The sequence below is a fragment of the Lithobates pipiens genome, unplaced genomic scaffold (assembly GCF_037356315.1).
Source record: "Lithobates pipiens isolate NorthernLeopardFrog02 unplaced genomic scaffold, aLitPip1_a1.2 Scaffold_44, whole genome shotgun sequence".
Classification (NCBI taxonomy): Eukaryota; Metazoa; Chordata; class Amphibia; order Anura; family Ranidae; genus Lithobates; species Lithobates pipiens.
The window spans coordinates 5,896,299-5,910,433 of record NW_027507870.1 but is presented as its reverse complement, the minus strand read 5'-3'; the positions used below and the strand labels follow the sequence as shown (position 1 = coordinate 5,910,433).

General features: G+C 45.7%; 1 pseudogene across 1 annotated transcript in view; it reads left to right on the top strand.

The window, feature by feature from the left end:
* LOC143956910 (cytosolic phospholipase A2 gamma-like) overlaps positions 1 to 14,135 on the top strand; it is a 291,348-nt pseudogene that overhangs the window by 97,000 nt on the left and 180,213 nt on the right. Inside the window, exon 5 of the transcript XR_013269985.1 lies at positions 9,300 to 9,445. The product of XR_013269985.1 is annotated as a cytosolic phospholipase A2 gamma-like (transcript). The remainder of the gene's footprint in view (positions 1 to 9,299; positions 9,446 to 14,135) is intronic.

Here is a 14,135-nt window from a genome sequence, read left to right as displayed (position 1 = left end):
GGATGGGACTTTAGTCTCCACTTGTATTCCCTTGGGATTCTGGCCAGTCGTTCCTGATCCCCAACAGCATGATGGACTGAGCCCAGCCACCCTGTCTTCTTTCCAGCAGCTGAAGGGACTCCAGGGAGAAGGACCAGTCTGCACTTCCCCCCAGCGGGTATGTTCTGTGAGAGAGGCAGAGGTTGGTTGGGTGAGTAATGTTCTGTTTGGAACAATTTGTTTGTGGTACTGTGTGGGTACAGGCTTTGGGTGACTGGGACTATGGACTAACTTTGGAGTCAACCCGTCTGGGATCTCCTCCTGTGTTTAGTCTAATGTCACGTACACACAACCGGACCTTCTGGCAGACTAGATCTGAAGGGATTAGTCCATCGGACAATCCGATCGTGTGTGTGGGCTAGTCCGATTGTTTTTCGAAAAAAATAAATCCGACGGACCTAGAAATAGAACATGTTTCAAATCTGACGGACTCAATTCCGATGGACTAAAATCAGGGAAAACCGTTCGTCTGTATGCTGGTCCGACGGACAAAAACTACGCAAGGGAAGCTATTGGCTACTGGCTATTGAACTTCCTTGTTTAGTCCCGTCTTACATCATCACGTTCAAAATGAACAGACTTTCAAACTGATTTAGTCTGTTTTGTGTGTGCCCAAGTCCGTTTGTTCAGAAAGTCCGTTGGAACTCTGCCGAAAGTCCTTCGGGAAGACCGTCACACCTAGTCTGCCGGAAAGTCCGGTAGTGTGTACGCACCATTAGTCTTAGTCTGTGTTGCCCATTAAGGGCACAGGGTGTCTGAGAAAATGTGGCTTGGATTACTTAAAATGGGACAGTAATATGTATCCACAATATCTCCCAGGATATATATAAAGACTATTTTTGGTTTGCTTAATTCTGAACTCAACATGTTAATTGAAAGAGCTGATCGCATTGGCCTCTATACAATGTAGGAGACAGGCCGACACCTACTGGAGCTTCTGCTACTGTGAGAAGGTGTCCTGTGTTGTATGCCGATGATAATGTATAATCTACTGTGTGAAGCTCAGTGACAACAAGTCTGACCTGTTGTGAAATCCTGATTAATCACAACAATGGGCAGGTGGGCATGGAGTCATGTTGGCTGCTTTAACCACTTCCCGACCAGCGCATGACGATGTACGTCGACAGAATGGCACGGGCAGGCATATTGGCGTACATGTACGTCCAATATTCGTTGCCGCCGTGCCATCGGGAGTGCGCCGCCGGCGGCGTGCTCCCGCGCTGGTCGGGACCCCCGTGAGTCCGGTCGCGGGACCCGCGGACTCGATCGCCGCGGGCATCCCCGCGATCGTCTCACGGAGCGGCCGAATGGAGGAAATGCTGTATAAACAACATTTTTCCATTCTGCCTAGCAACTAGTGACGCTGATCTCTGCTCCATGTGATTGGAGCAGAGATTAGTGTACACTAAATGAAAGCCCAACCCCCCCACAGTTAGTAACACACCCCTAGGAACACTTAACCCCTACACTGCCACCCACTGGTTAACCCCTTCACTGCCAGTGTCATTTACACAGGAATCACTGCATTTATATAGCAGTGATTACTGTATAAATGACAATGGTCCCAAAAATGTGTCAAAAATGTCCGATGGGTCCCCCACAATGTCGCAGTCACAATAAAAATCGCAGATCGCCGCCATTACTAGTAAAAAAAAAAATAATAAAAAATTATTAATAAAAATGCTATAAAACTATCCCTATTTTGTAAACGCTATAACTTTTGCGCAAACCAATCAATAATCGCTTATTGCGATTTTTTTTACCAAAAATATGTAGAAGAATACGTATCGGCCTAAACTGAGGGAAAAAAAAATGTTTTTTTATATATTTTTGGGGGATATTTATTATTACAAAAAGTAAAAAATAATGCGTTTTTTTCAAAATTATCGCTCTATTTTTGTTTATAGCGCAAAAAATAAAAACCGCAGGGGTGATCAAATACCACCAAAAGAAAGCTCTATTTGTGGGAAAAAAAGGACGTTAATTTTGTTTGGGAGCCACGTCGCACGACCGCGCAATTGTCAGTTAAAGCGACGCAGTGCCGAATCGCAAAAAGTGGTCTGGTCTTTGACCAGCAAATTGGTCCGGTCTGAAAGTGGTTAAGGGATTAGTTAATTAGCTCATGTTAATTAATTTTTCTTGTTGCAGGTGTATTGTTAGAGTAATATGAGCAGGGGGGGGAACCTCATCTTCAAATGTATATGACTGCATGCTTGTTCTAATAAACAGTTCATGGTGAGCAACCAAATGAGTATTGCCTTGTTTGTGGTTGTCAGCGGTTGGAATAACTGATATCTATATTCAGACTTGGAGGAAATGGTGTATGACAAAAGCACTTAAGCGGAGTGTGGGATGTTTCATTATACCCCCCTCTCTCTCTGTCACCCCCTCTGTCTCTCTCTGCCACCCCCCTCTGTCTCTCTCTGTGACCCCTTCTGTCTCTCTCTGTCACCTCCTCTGTCTCTCTGTCACCCCCCCTCTATCTCTCTCTGTCACCCCCTCTGTCACTGTCACCCCGCTCTCTCTCTGTCACCATCCACATGTATACAGTCTCTTACAATATGTTGTGCCATGTATGCAGTCTCTGATCATCTCTTGTGCCATGTCCGCAGTCTCTGATAGTCTCTTGTGATATGTATGCAGTCTCTGACCATCTCCTGTACCATGTCTGCAATCTCTGACTGTCTCCTGTACTATGTCTGCAGTCTCTGATCATCTCCTGTACTATGTCTGCAGTCTCTGATCATCTCCTGTACTATGTCTGCAATCTCTGACTGTCTCCTGTACTATGTCTGCAGTCTCTGATCATCTCCTGTACTATGTCTGCAGTCTCTGATCATCTCCTGTACTATGTCTGCAGTCTCTGATCATCTCCTGTACTATGTCTGCAGTCTCTGACCATTTCCTGTACTATGTCTGCAGTCTCTCACCGTCTCCTGTACTATGGAAAAGAAGAGCGCTTTGAAAGATATGGTAATTTAGTAATGGTATATGTGCACCCTCATCCCTTTGGATTAGATTAAAGGAACAGTGGATGTCTCCTATCTCCCAAGGGGGACATCAACAGAGATAGAGGGGTGAGTATCGGGACTATTACGGGGCACATGGAGTATGTTTATAAGAGATAAATATCAAGACAATAGATCATAAAAGACAATTTATTTAAAGAAAACAAATAAATAAGAAACATATAAAAGTATATACGAGGTATCAAAGTACAGTTGGTAGAGACTCATGAGGTGTTTATTCAACTAGTTTCGCTTAATTGCTTCGTCAGGACAACACCTAAGTCTGCAGATATACAAGTAAATATAAACATGTCGTTAGTATCAATAGATACAAAACTCACATTAATAAATTTAAATTTAAATAAATCTATATAGTTTGTTGAGACATGAGAGAAAAAATGTCATCATTACAATTTAAATATAGAGGCATATTCCTACCTCTCCTTTCAAGCCCAATCTCTGCTCCCGGTCAAGCCCAAAGGTGCAAAGGGAGAAAGTTCCTCCCGGCGACTGGGGGAGGAATAAATCACAGTGCCAGCGACAAGTTGAAATGTTATAAGGGTTTGCTGGGTATATAAAGATATAAATATGATCATAAAAATAAAGTAAATTAAAAGTTAATAAATGAAGATTTAATAAAGGGATGTGAGGAAACCACCACAAGAAGAAAGCAAAGAAAATTATATACCCCCAGTGAACTAGAATAAAATTCAGGGATTGTGAAGAGAGCCAGAGGTGATATCTATACACTCCATAGCTGAGAAGAATTCCGTGGTTGGGAAAGAGGGTACAAGATGTGAGTAAATAGATCAAGGTGAACTGTGAAGGATCGGTAAATCAAAACAAAGGATCCATTAGGAAATAAGGATAAATGCTGGATCAGAAAGAGTGAATGGAAAAGGAACAAAGTGTAATTACCAGAATAAATGTTAAAATTTTACCTCCTCTTAGGAAAGCAAGGAGGAGAGATTTTAGGGATCCCGGGGGAGAGGGAAGCCAGAAAACTAGCTAGCTCTAGAAGGTAGTAGACCAGGGATTAGCTAGGAGACAGGGGTGACAAACGGTCCATCTTGAATTGGCCCAATGTTCAGTAGATTCAAGTATTTCCCACCAGATGCTAAATGGCACATCCATAAGGTAGAGAGATGAAGGCAAGCAAATTTAGGGCCATAAATTAAAAACTCGAGGAGGTTTTAATGTGATGGGCTGGTCGCTTACCCCTGTGTCTTCTGTTGATCCCATCCCAGGTCCCGTCGCTGCTGTGGATAGGCGTTATTAGCGCCATTTTTATACCTCCCAACCCCGCCGTGGGTCCACTCGCCGTGTCGCGGGGTCAGTGGTCCGGCAAGGCATGAGAGGATGTCCGCCACCGTGCCTGCGCCGCGGCCGAACGGACACCAAAAACATGGCCGCGCCCATATCATGGACATTTGGCTCACATGGTCCGCATGGCCAACAGCGCATGCGCGTCCAGTGGAATACCGCACACACACGTACTGAAGCGAGATGTCAGGGGAGGGGAGTAAGCCCGCCCCCGATCGCGTCAGTAGGACAGAGGATGAAGCACCCAACCACCGCATCATATTGCAGGTGGATGGGTACTCCCCCTGTCCCCGGGCCACACCAGCCGCCGGGAAAAGAAGGAAACTCCACACACCAAAGGGGAACCAGGGATAAATTAGAGACATAGGCCATATGTGTCAAAGAGAGCCAGGAAAACGCCTCCATTTACATGAGATACATGGAACAATATGTTTTTTAAAAAATGCACATATAGCTCGTACAAATGAATTACAAAATTGATATAAAGACAAGAAAAGATATTTGTAATAAACAAGTAATAAAGAACAATAATATATTATCTTGCCCATGCACAATATAGGGACAAAACCCCAATTGTGTCAGGGCAAGTCACTGGCTGGGCAGGGACGGCAGGGAAGGCAATATATTCAGTACCACCATGTCTTTTTTATTATTTTTTATTATGTAAAATTATTTGAAAAGCCAAATAATATATAAAAAAAGCCAAAGGGGGAGAGGGAAAAAAGGGGAGAGAAAGGGAAGAAGATGTTTTTCGCAGGACAGAGGCAGAGACCAGGGTGCCGATACTATGAATATCAGATATAAGTATATATCAAAATTGGTTATGAGGTACCTATAAAAAGGCTTTGAAGGAGTTAGTCTCATTGAGTCCAGGGGGGACAAGTGCGTTCAGTTTTTCTATCCATATAGCTTTCTTCTGCAGGAGTAATTTGTCCCTGTTGCCCCCCCTGATACTCAATGGGACCACATCCAATGCCACAAATTTAAGGGTTTGTACTTCATATCGGTAGTATAATTTGATATGTCATCCGATAGATGTTAATTTGCCATTAGTCCTATAATAAATATGGTCCCCTACTCTCTGCCTGAACTCCCGTATGGTTTTCCCAATATAATACGCCCCACAGTGGCACACCATTAGATAGATGATACCAGTAGTGCCACAATCAGCTCGAGATTGTAGTTTGAAATTTTCTCCATTCAGGAGAACCACTGATGTTCCCGAATATATCCATGGGCACATAGGGCAATGACCACAGGGAAAGGTACCTTTTTGACTAGATTGTTGAGTTGGTTTAATCTGATAGTGACTACTAGTTAGTCGATCCCTCAGTGATCTAGCCTTACGGAAGACTATTTCAGGAGTATCTTTCACGTATTGGGAAAGTATGTGGTTTTCTGAAAGTAAGTGCCAATGTTTGGAGAGTATAGTTCTAAGTGTATCCTGGTGGGCCGAAAATTGTGTGATAACTTTGACTGTCTCCGTTCTAATATTTTTCTTTTTAGGGTAGAGTAAAGATGTTCTATTATAACTTCTAGCCCTATTGAAGGCTTTACGTAAATTGGTAGAAGAGTAGCCCCTTAGTAGCAAACGCTCTCTGAGAGCTGCTGCTTGTATGTAATAATCTTCCTCACATGTGCAGTTTCGTCTGAGTATTGTATTGTGCGAATGGGATGCTGCGCAACATAGGTGTTGGATGGGCACTTGACGCGTGCAACAAAGTGTTGCCAGCTGTCTGCTTTCTGTACAAGCTTGTCTCCAAAAGACCATCTGGATTTTTTGAGATGTAAATATCCAGGAAAGGAATCCTGGAGGGGTCTGTAGATACTGTAAATCGTAAGTTTAGGTCGTTTCGATTAATAAGTTTGACAAATTCAAGGAGTTGGTTATTAGAGCCTGTCCAAATAATAAATAAATCGTCAATGAATCTAAACCAACATAAAATAAACTCCAGATGGGCCTGAAAAAGTTCAGATGAGAAGACGTGTCTTTCCCACGCGCCTAAATACAAATTCGCATAGGAGGGGGCACACGATGTGCCCATGGCCACACCTTGTCTCTGCAAATAATATTGTTCTTCAAATAAGAAAAAGTTACGGGTAAGGATAAATTCAAGTAGTTGCAAAATAAAATTATTAAGGGGCCAAGAGGCCTCCTCTTGTTCCATTAGGAACATTCTGGCCGTCTCAACTCCCCCCTCGTGGGGAATACTTGGGTAGAGAGCTTCCACATCCAAGGCCACGAGGAGGGAGTCGGGAGGAACCAGAATGCCCTCTATATGTCTTAAGAGGTCAGTGGTGTCACGGATGTATGACGGAAGGCTGGAAACGTGAGACAGTAGAAAACTGTCCACAAATTTACTGGCATTGTCAGTTAGCGAGCCTATCCCCGAAATAATGGGGCGACCCGGAGGTTTCTTAAGATCTTTGTGTGTTTTAGGTAAGCTGTAGAAGGTTGGAGTACGAGGATGTTTGGGGACCAGGAAATCCAACGTTTCCTTATCGATCAAATTTTGCCGGTAGGCTTGAACGCAGATGAGCGTAAATTCATTAGTAAAGTCGGATATTTCAATTGGGGTGATCGGTTTATAGCAGATCCTATTATTCAGTATTTGGTAGCACATCTCTCGATATTGGTGGTTAGACATTATGACGACGTTGCCCCCTTTATCCGATGGTTTTATAACTAGTTCATTACGCCTCTCCAGGTTCATGAGTACCTTTTGTAATCTGGGGGATAAGTTGGGTGTGAATGGGTGCCACGTGTTTTTTTTGAGGTCTCTAATACACTCGTATAGAAATGCCCAGATGGTTGGACATGTCATTAAATCAGGAAATTTTTGAGACTTGGGCTTGAATTTACAACGTTTAGGGGTTTGTATATTTTCACTATCGGGCGGATCTGGGGATGAAGAAGCTGTTGGGACTTCACATGCAGTTGATGGAGTCTCGGTAGCTTTCCACTAGTTCGCGTTCAAGGTTAGCGTTTCGTCATTTATCTTCAAAAATATATTTGAAGATAAGATTCTGTGAAAATAAATATAAATCTTTTATCGTTTCGGTTGCATTTATTGGTCTTAAGGGACAAAATCCCAGTCCCAATTTGAGGATCTGTATTTCATCTGCCGACAAAAGAAATTGTGTTAAGTTTATAATGTCTAAACTTACTGGCTGGGAGTGTTGGGAAGAGGAATGGTGGGGGGAAGTGATGGTCTGCGAGTGAATGTGTCGATTTTGGTTTGCTGTTTCCTGTATTCCGCTGGACGCGCATGCGCTGTTGGCCAGGCGGACCATGTGAGCCAAATGTCCATGATATGGGCGCGGCCATGTTTTTGGTGTCCGTTCGGCCGCGGCGCAGGTGCGGGGCGGACATCCTCTCATTCCTTGCCGGACCACTGACCCCGCTGACGTCACGCGCCGGCGACACGGCGAGTGGACCCACGGCGGGGTTGGGAGGTATAAAAAGGGCGCTTATAACGCCTATCCACAGCAGCGACAGGACCCGGGATGTGATCAACAGAAGACACAGGGGTAAGCGACCAGCCCATCACATTAAAACCTCCTCGAGTTTTTAATTTTTTGGCCCTAATTTTGCTTGCCTTCATCTCTCTACCTTATGGATGGGCCATTTAGCATCTGGTGGGAAATACTTGAATCTACTGAACATTGGGCCAATTCAAGATGGACCATTTGTCACCCCTGTCTCCTAGCTAATCCCTGGTCTACTACCTTCTAGAGCTAGCTAGTTTTCTGGCTTCCCTCTCCCCCGGGATCCCTAAAATCTCTCCTCCTTGCTTTCCTAAGAGGAGGTAAAATTTTAACATTTATTCTGGTAATTACACTTTGTTCCTTTTCCATTCACTCTTTCTGATCCAGCATTTATCTTTATTTCCTAATGGATCCTTTGTTTTGATTTACCGATCCTTCACAGTTCACCTTGATCTATTTACTCACATCTTGTACCCTCTTTCCCCACCACGGAATTCTTCTCAGCTATGGAGTGTATAGATATCACCTCTGGCTCTCTTCACAATCCTTGAATTTTATTCTAGTTCACTGGGGGTATATAATTTTCTTTGCTTTCTTCTTGTGGTGGTTTCCTCACATCCCTTTATTAAATCTTCATTTATTAACTTTTAATTTACTTTATTTTTATGATCATATTTATATCTTTATATACCCAGCAAACCCTTATAACATTTCAACTTGTCGCCTGCACTGTGATTTATTCCTCCCCCAGTCGCCGGGAGGAACTTTCTCCCTTTGCACCTTTGGGCTTGACCGGGAGCAGAGATTGGGCTTGAAAGGAGAGGTAGGAATATGCCTCTATATTTAAATTGTAATGATGAAATTTTTTCTCTCATGTCTCAACAAACTGTATAGATTTATTTAAATTTAAATTTATTAATGTGAGTTTTGTATCTATTGATACTAACGACATGTTTATATTTACTTGTATATCTGCAGACTTAGGTGTTGTCCTGACGAAGCAATTAAGCGAAACTAGTTGAATAAACACCTCATGAGTCTCTACCAACTGTACTTTGATACCTCGTATATACTTTTATATGTTTCTTATTTATTTGTTTTCTTTAAATAAATTGTCTTTTATGATCTATTGTCTTGATATTTATCTCTTATAAACATACTCCATGTGCCCCGTAATAGTCCCGATACTCACCCCTCTATCTCTGTTGATGTCCCCCTTGGGAGATAGGAGACATCCACTGTTCCTTTAATCATCTCCTGTACTATGTCCACAGTCTCTGACCATCTCCTGTAATATGTCTGCAGTCTCTGACCGTTATAATGACATTGTTGACCTTAAAATGATGCCCCCCCCTTAAAAAATTTCTGTGGATGCACATTCTACATATTCCATCTGTAACATAACTTATGGTGATCATCATTTCTTTCTTTTTTCTGAAGAATTGTGACCCTCCTGTAATCGCGGTCTTGGGATCTGGGGGCGGACTCCGTGCCATGGTTGGTTTTCTGGGAACGATTTCCAAACTGTCTGAACTCAACCTTTTAGGTGCCACTACATACATGGCTGGGATATCTGGATCAACATGGTATATACATTATAACAATTTATAAAGCAATTTGTTAACTGCATAACATAAAAGCTATTGTTTTTTTTTTTTTTCCACATTATATTTTGGGGATTTTTTCACAACATTAAAGAGGAAGTAAACCCTAATGGGTTTACTTCCTCTTTTTTTCCCTGCAAAGGTAAAGCATAATGGACTACTATGCATCGCATAGTAGCTCATTATGTGTCACTTACCTGACACAGGAGCCAGCGAAGTCGCCGCTGATCCCTGTAGTCCACCGCATCCATCTTGCTGGTGGCGTCTCGCAGCTCCGACCAATGACAGCGGCGAAGCCGCGATGACGTCACTCCCGCGCATGCGCACGGGAGTCGCGTCTCGCAGCTCCGCCGCTGCCATTCGGCGAAGCCGCGATGACGTCACTCCCGCGCATGCGCACGGGAGTCGACAAATTAGGCAAATCCATTCTTGGACTTGCCGCATTTAGTGCGCCTGCGCGCCGCTGTCTACGGCGCATGCGCCGTAGACAGCGGTGCCCATTTTCGGGCAAATATCTCCTAAACCATATAGGTTTAGGAGATATTGCTTGGACCTACAGGTAAGCCTTAATTTAGGCTTACCTGTAGGTCAAAGTGGTTTGAAGGGGTTTACTTCCTCTTTAAGGGCTCATGTACACTGCAGCTCAAAGAAGCTTTTGAGCTTTTATGAGCTTTTATGAGCTCCCAGTTTTTTTTCTGCCAGGAAACACCCATGGGCGTCCGCAGAACTTTTTTCAGGGGGGGGGCATAATTTTTGAGTCACCCACGTGCCGCCCCTTTTCGACAATGTCATTATCACATTGTCATGGACAGAGCCTGCAGACGTAGTACAGTCCCTAGGATAAGTAATGGATAATGGCCAACAGTTCCTCTTACCAGACCCAGCGAAACTACAGCAGTGACTCCTCCGGCTGGACGATCGCTCACTCTGGGTTCCCTGGGGGCGACTCTGGTCAGTAGTGTAGCATGTCTGTACCCTGGCAGTATCTCAGTCTTTCTCTCTCTTGTGGCGCTGGGCTGCATGGCTCTCTGGTGGCGCTGGGTAGCGTGGCTCTCTCTGTCTGGCACTGGGTAGTGTGGCTCTCTCTCTGGTAGCACTGGGTAGCGTGGCTCTCTCCCTCTGGTGGCTCTGGGTAGTGTGACTCTCTCTGGCATTGGATAGCATGGCTCTCTCTCTGGTAGCACTGGGTAGCGTGGCTCTGTCTGGCCCTGAGTGGCGTGGCTCTCTCTGGCATTGAGTAGCGTGGCTCTCTCTCTGGTAGCACTGGGTAGCGTGGCTCTGTCTGGCCCTGAGTGGCGTGGCTCTCTCTGGCATTGAGTAGCGTGGCTCTCTCTCTGGTAGCACTGAGTAGCGTGGCTCTCTCTCTGGTAGCACTGGGTAGCGTGGCTTTCTCTCTGGTAGCACTGGGTAGTGTGGCTCTGTCTGGCCCTGAGTGGCGTGGCTCTCTCTGTCATTGAGTAGCGTAGCTCTCTCTCTGGTGGCGCTGGGTAGTGTGGTTCTGTCTGGCCCTGAGTGGCGTGGCTCTCTCTGTCATTGAGTAGCGTGGCTCTCTCTCTGGTGGCGCTGGGTAGTGTGGCTCTGTCTGGCCCTGAGTGGCGTGGCTCTCTCTGGCATCGTGTAGCGTGGATCTCTCTCTGGTGGCACTGGGTAGCGTGTCTCTCTCTCTGCTCTCCTCTCCTAGTCTCCTTTGATTAGCCCTCAGTTGTGGCCAATGGGGAAGGAACAGAGCAGGCAGGAAGCTGGGCGGGGAACCTGGGGAGAGCCACCGTCTCTTCTCCCTGACCGGAGAAAGGGGCGCGAGCGGGGGGGGGAAACGCTGACAGCCCGCAGCTCGCCTTTCTCCTTTTCTGCTGGACTGAGCAGGGATAAGAGTCCACAGTCACATTACACTGATGATGGGGGGCTTGACAGCTCCTTGATGGTGTCACCCCGCTTGCTGCCTGCACCCCCATAACTACGCCACTGTGCTGAATGTGCTGGCCTGATCCCTGATTCCAGGGGGGGGCACTTGACCCCCCTTGCCCCTACCTGCGGACGCCCATGGAAACACCCTTCCATGTTAGCCATCTTCCATGCGTCCATGCACACTATGGCTTTTTCAGGCGTCTTCAGGCATATGCTCCTACAGGCAGAAAAAAAAACAATCAAACTTTCATTTTTGAGTGGTGCATTCAAGCAAAAAAGATATCCTTCGCCCTGTACATATTGTACTCCTGAACCCTGGACAATGTATGTGGCGCACACCTGAGCCTTGCTCCATTTACATAGCACACACCTGAGCCTTGCGCCATGTACATAGCACACTCCTGAGTCTTGTGCCCTGTATATAATGCACTCTTGAATATTGCACCCTGTACATAGTGCATTCATGAACATTGCACCCTGTACATAGTGTAATTGTCACGATCTGGAGGGAGGCCGAGATGCTGAGAGGGCTCCCCTTGCGGCCGAGTTCAGCACAACCCTGAAGATGACACAGGGATGCAGTGCCCACGGTAGCACAGGTTGCCGGGTAGCAGCAGCAGCAGATGACAAGAGCTGAGTAAACAAGTCTCCGGGGGCAACCGTGCTAGGAAGTCCAAGAGAGGGATAACAGAAGTCCAAATAGCAGAGTCAAGGCCAAGCCGAGGGTCAAAAACAGAAGATCAGTCCGGGGATCGGAGCAACGGGTCCTGAGCTGAAGACCGGAGAGCAGGAGTCTAAGCCAAGCCGAGATCGGGTGCAGGGAGCAGACAAGGGACGTCGGGTACAAGTCAGTGGTAAGAGCCAGGAGAACAACAGGAGCAGGTCAAACAAGCCGGGTCGGTACACAGGAGATCAGACAGCAGGAATCATGGACACAGGTACACAGGAGAAGCTGACGATAATCCAGCGATGCAGCACTGTCAGGCGAACGTTTAAATAGGCAAGGTGCCTAGGTCACGTCGTGTGCACGCCATAGCGTTCGTACGCCTACGACGTGTACGTTATGCGTTCGTATCACCACCGCGTATGCACGCTCGATCAGATGTAGCGTCGGGCGTTCGTCTTGGAAACACATTGCGCCTCCGTGTGCGCTGACGCGCGTTAACACGAACGTACCTCGCGAGGTTGCGCCTATTTCCCTGACAGTGCCTCCCCCCAAGGGGCAGCCTCCGGATGCCTAAACGAGCCCATTTTTCGGGATAACGGCTGCGAAACCTGTGTATAAGCCTAGGAGCATGTACATAACTTGCAGGTTCCCAAGAATTCTCTTCAGCAGAATACCCCTTCCACTTAATTAGAAACTGGATTGTCCTACCTCTCCGACGACAGTCAAGGATAGACTCAACTTCGAATTCAGTTTCATCACCAACCTGAACCAGAGGCGGGGGCACTTCTTCTCTTCCTGAAAAAGGACTGAAGATAACACGTTTAAGAAGAGAAACATGAAACACTGGATGGATTCTGAAAGATTCAGGCAAAACAAGTTCAAAAGCTACCGGGTTAACTTCACGTTTAATCTCGAAAGGGCCCAGGAATTTAGGTCCCAATTTCCGGGATGGACATGGCAGTTTAAGATTCGCTGCTGAGAGCCACACCTTGTCCCCTATCTTAAAGGTAGGGTTAACTCTCTTCCTTTTGTCGTAATGTCTCTTGTACTCTTCCTGAGCCTTCTTCATGGTATCCTGAAGCATTTGGTAGTTTGCCTGAATGAGGTTTACTCTATCTTGAACTGCCGGGACGGAGGATTCAGGAATGGTATTAGGCAGAAACGAAGGATGGAATCCGTAATTTGCCCCGAAAGGTGATTGGTTGGTAGAGGCGTGCACTGAGTTGTTATATGCAAATTCTGCACAAGGTAGCAAGGAAACCCAATCCTCCTGGGAAAAAGAATAGAAGCATCGTAGATATTGTTCAAGCGTCTGGTTGGTTCTTTCAGTTTGACCGTTACTCTGTGGATGATAGGCCGAGGATAAACATATTCTAATTGAAAGTAATTTACAGAGCTCTTTCCAAAACCTGGAGGTAAATTGTACCCCTCTATCCGATACAATGCTGTCAGGTACTCCGTGTAATCGAACAATTTATTTTATGAACGTTTTTGCTGTATCCAAGGCAGAGGGGGTCCCTTTCATCGGCAAAAAATGTGCCATTTTGTATAGACGGTCTACCACCACCAAGATGGTCGTAAACCCTTCTGAGAGAGGTAACTCTACAATAAAATCCATGGAGATTTCTTTCCAAGGTTTTTCCGGGACTGGCAGCGGCCTTAACAGGCCCCAGGATCTGGCGTTAGACCCCTTGTTACGCTGGCAGGTTGTACAGGAGTCAACGTATTTTTTACAGTCTGATCTTAGGGTAGGCCACCATAAGGACCGCTGCACAAGGTCAATCGTCTTCCGGACTCCAAAGTGGCCCGCTAGTTGATGGTCGTGAAAAGTTCTTAATACAAGTAACCTGGCTTGCTGGGGAACAAAAATCTTATCCTGATGCCATAGAAGCCCTTCTTGGCTTCTCAGGGAAGAAACTTCAGTTTCCATTCACTGGCTAGAGGCCTGCTCGATTGAAGATCTTAGATCCGGTTGAATTAGTAAGAAATTTTGGGGGGACAAAATTGTACTGGGTGGGATTCCTTCCGGGGTATCCGGGAACATTCGGGACAAAGCATCTGCTTTGCTATTTTTTGATCCTGGGCGATAGGTTATTTGGA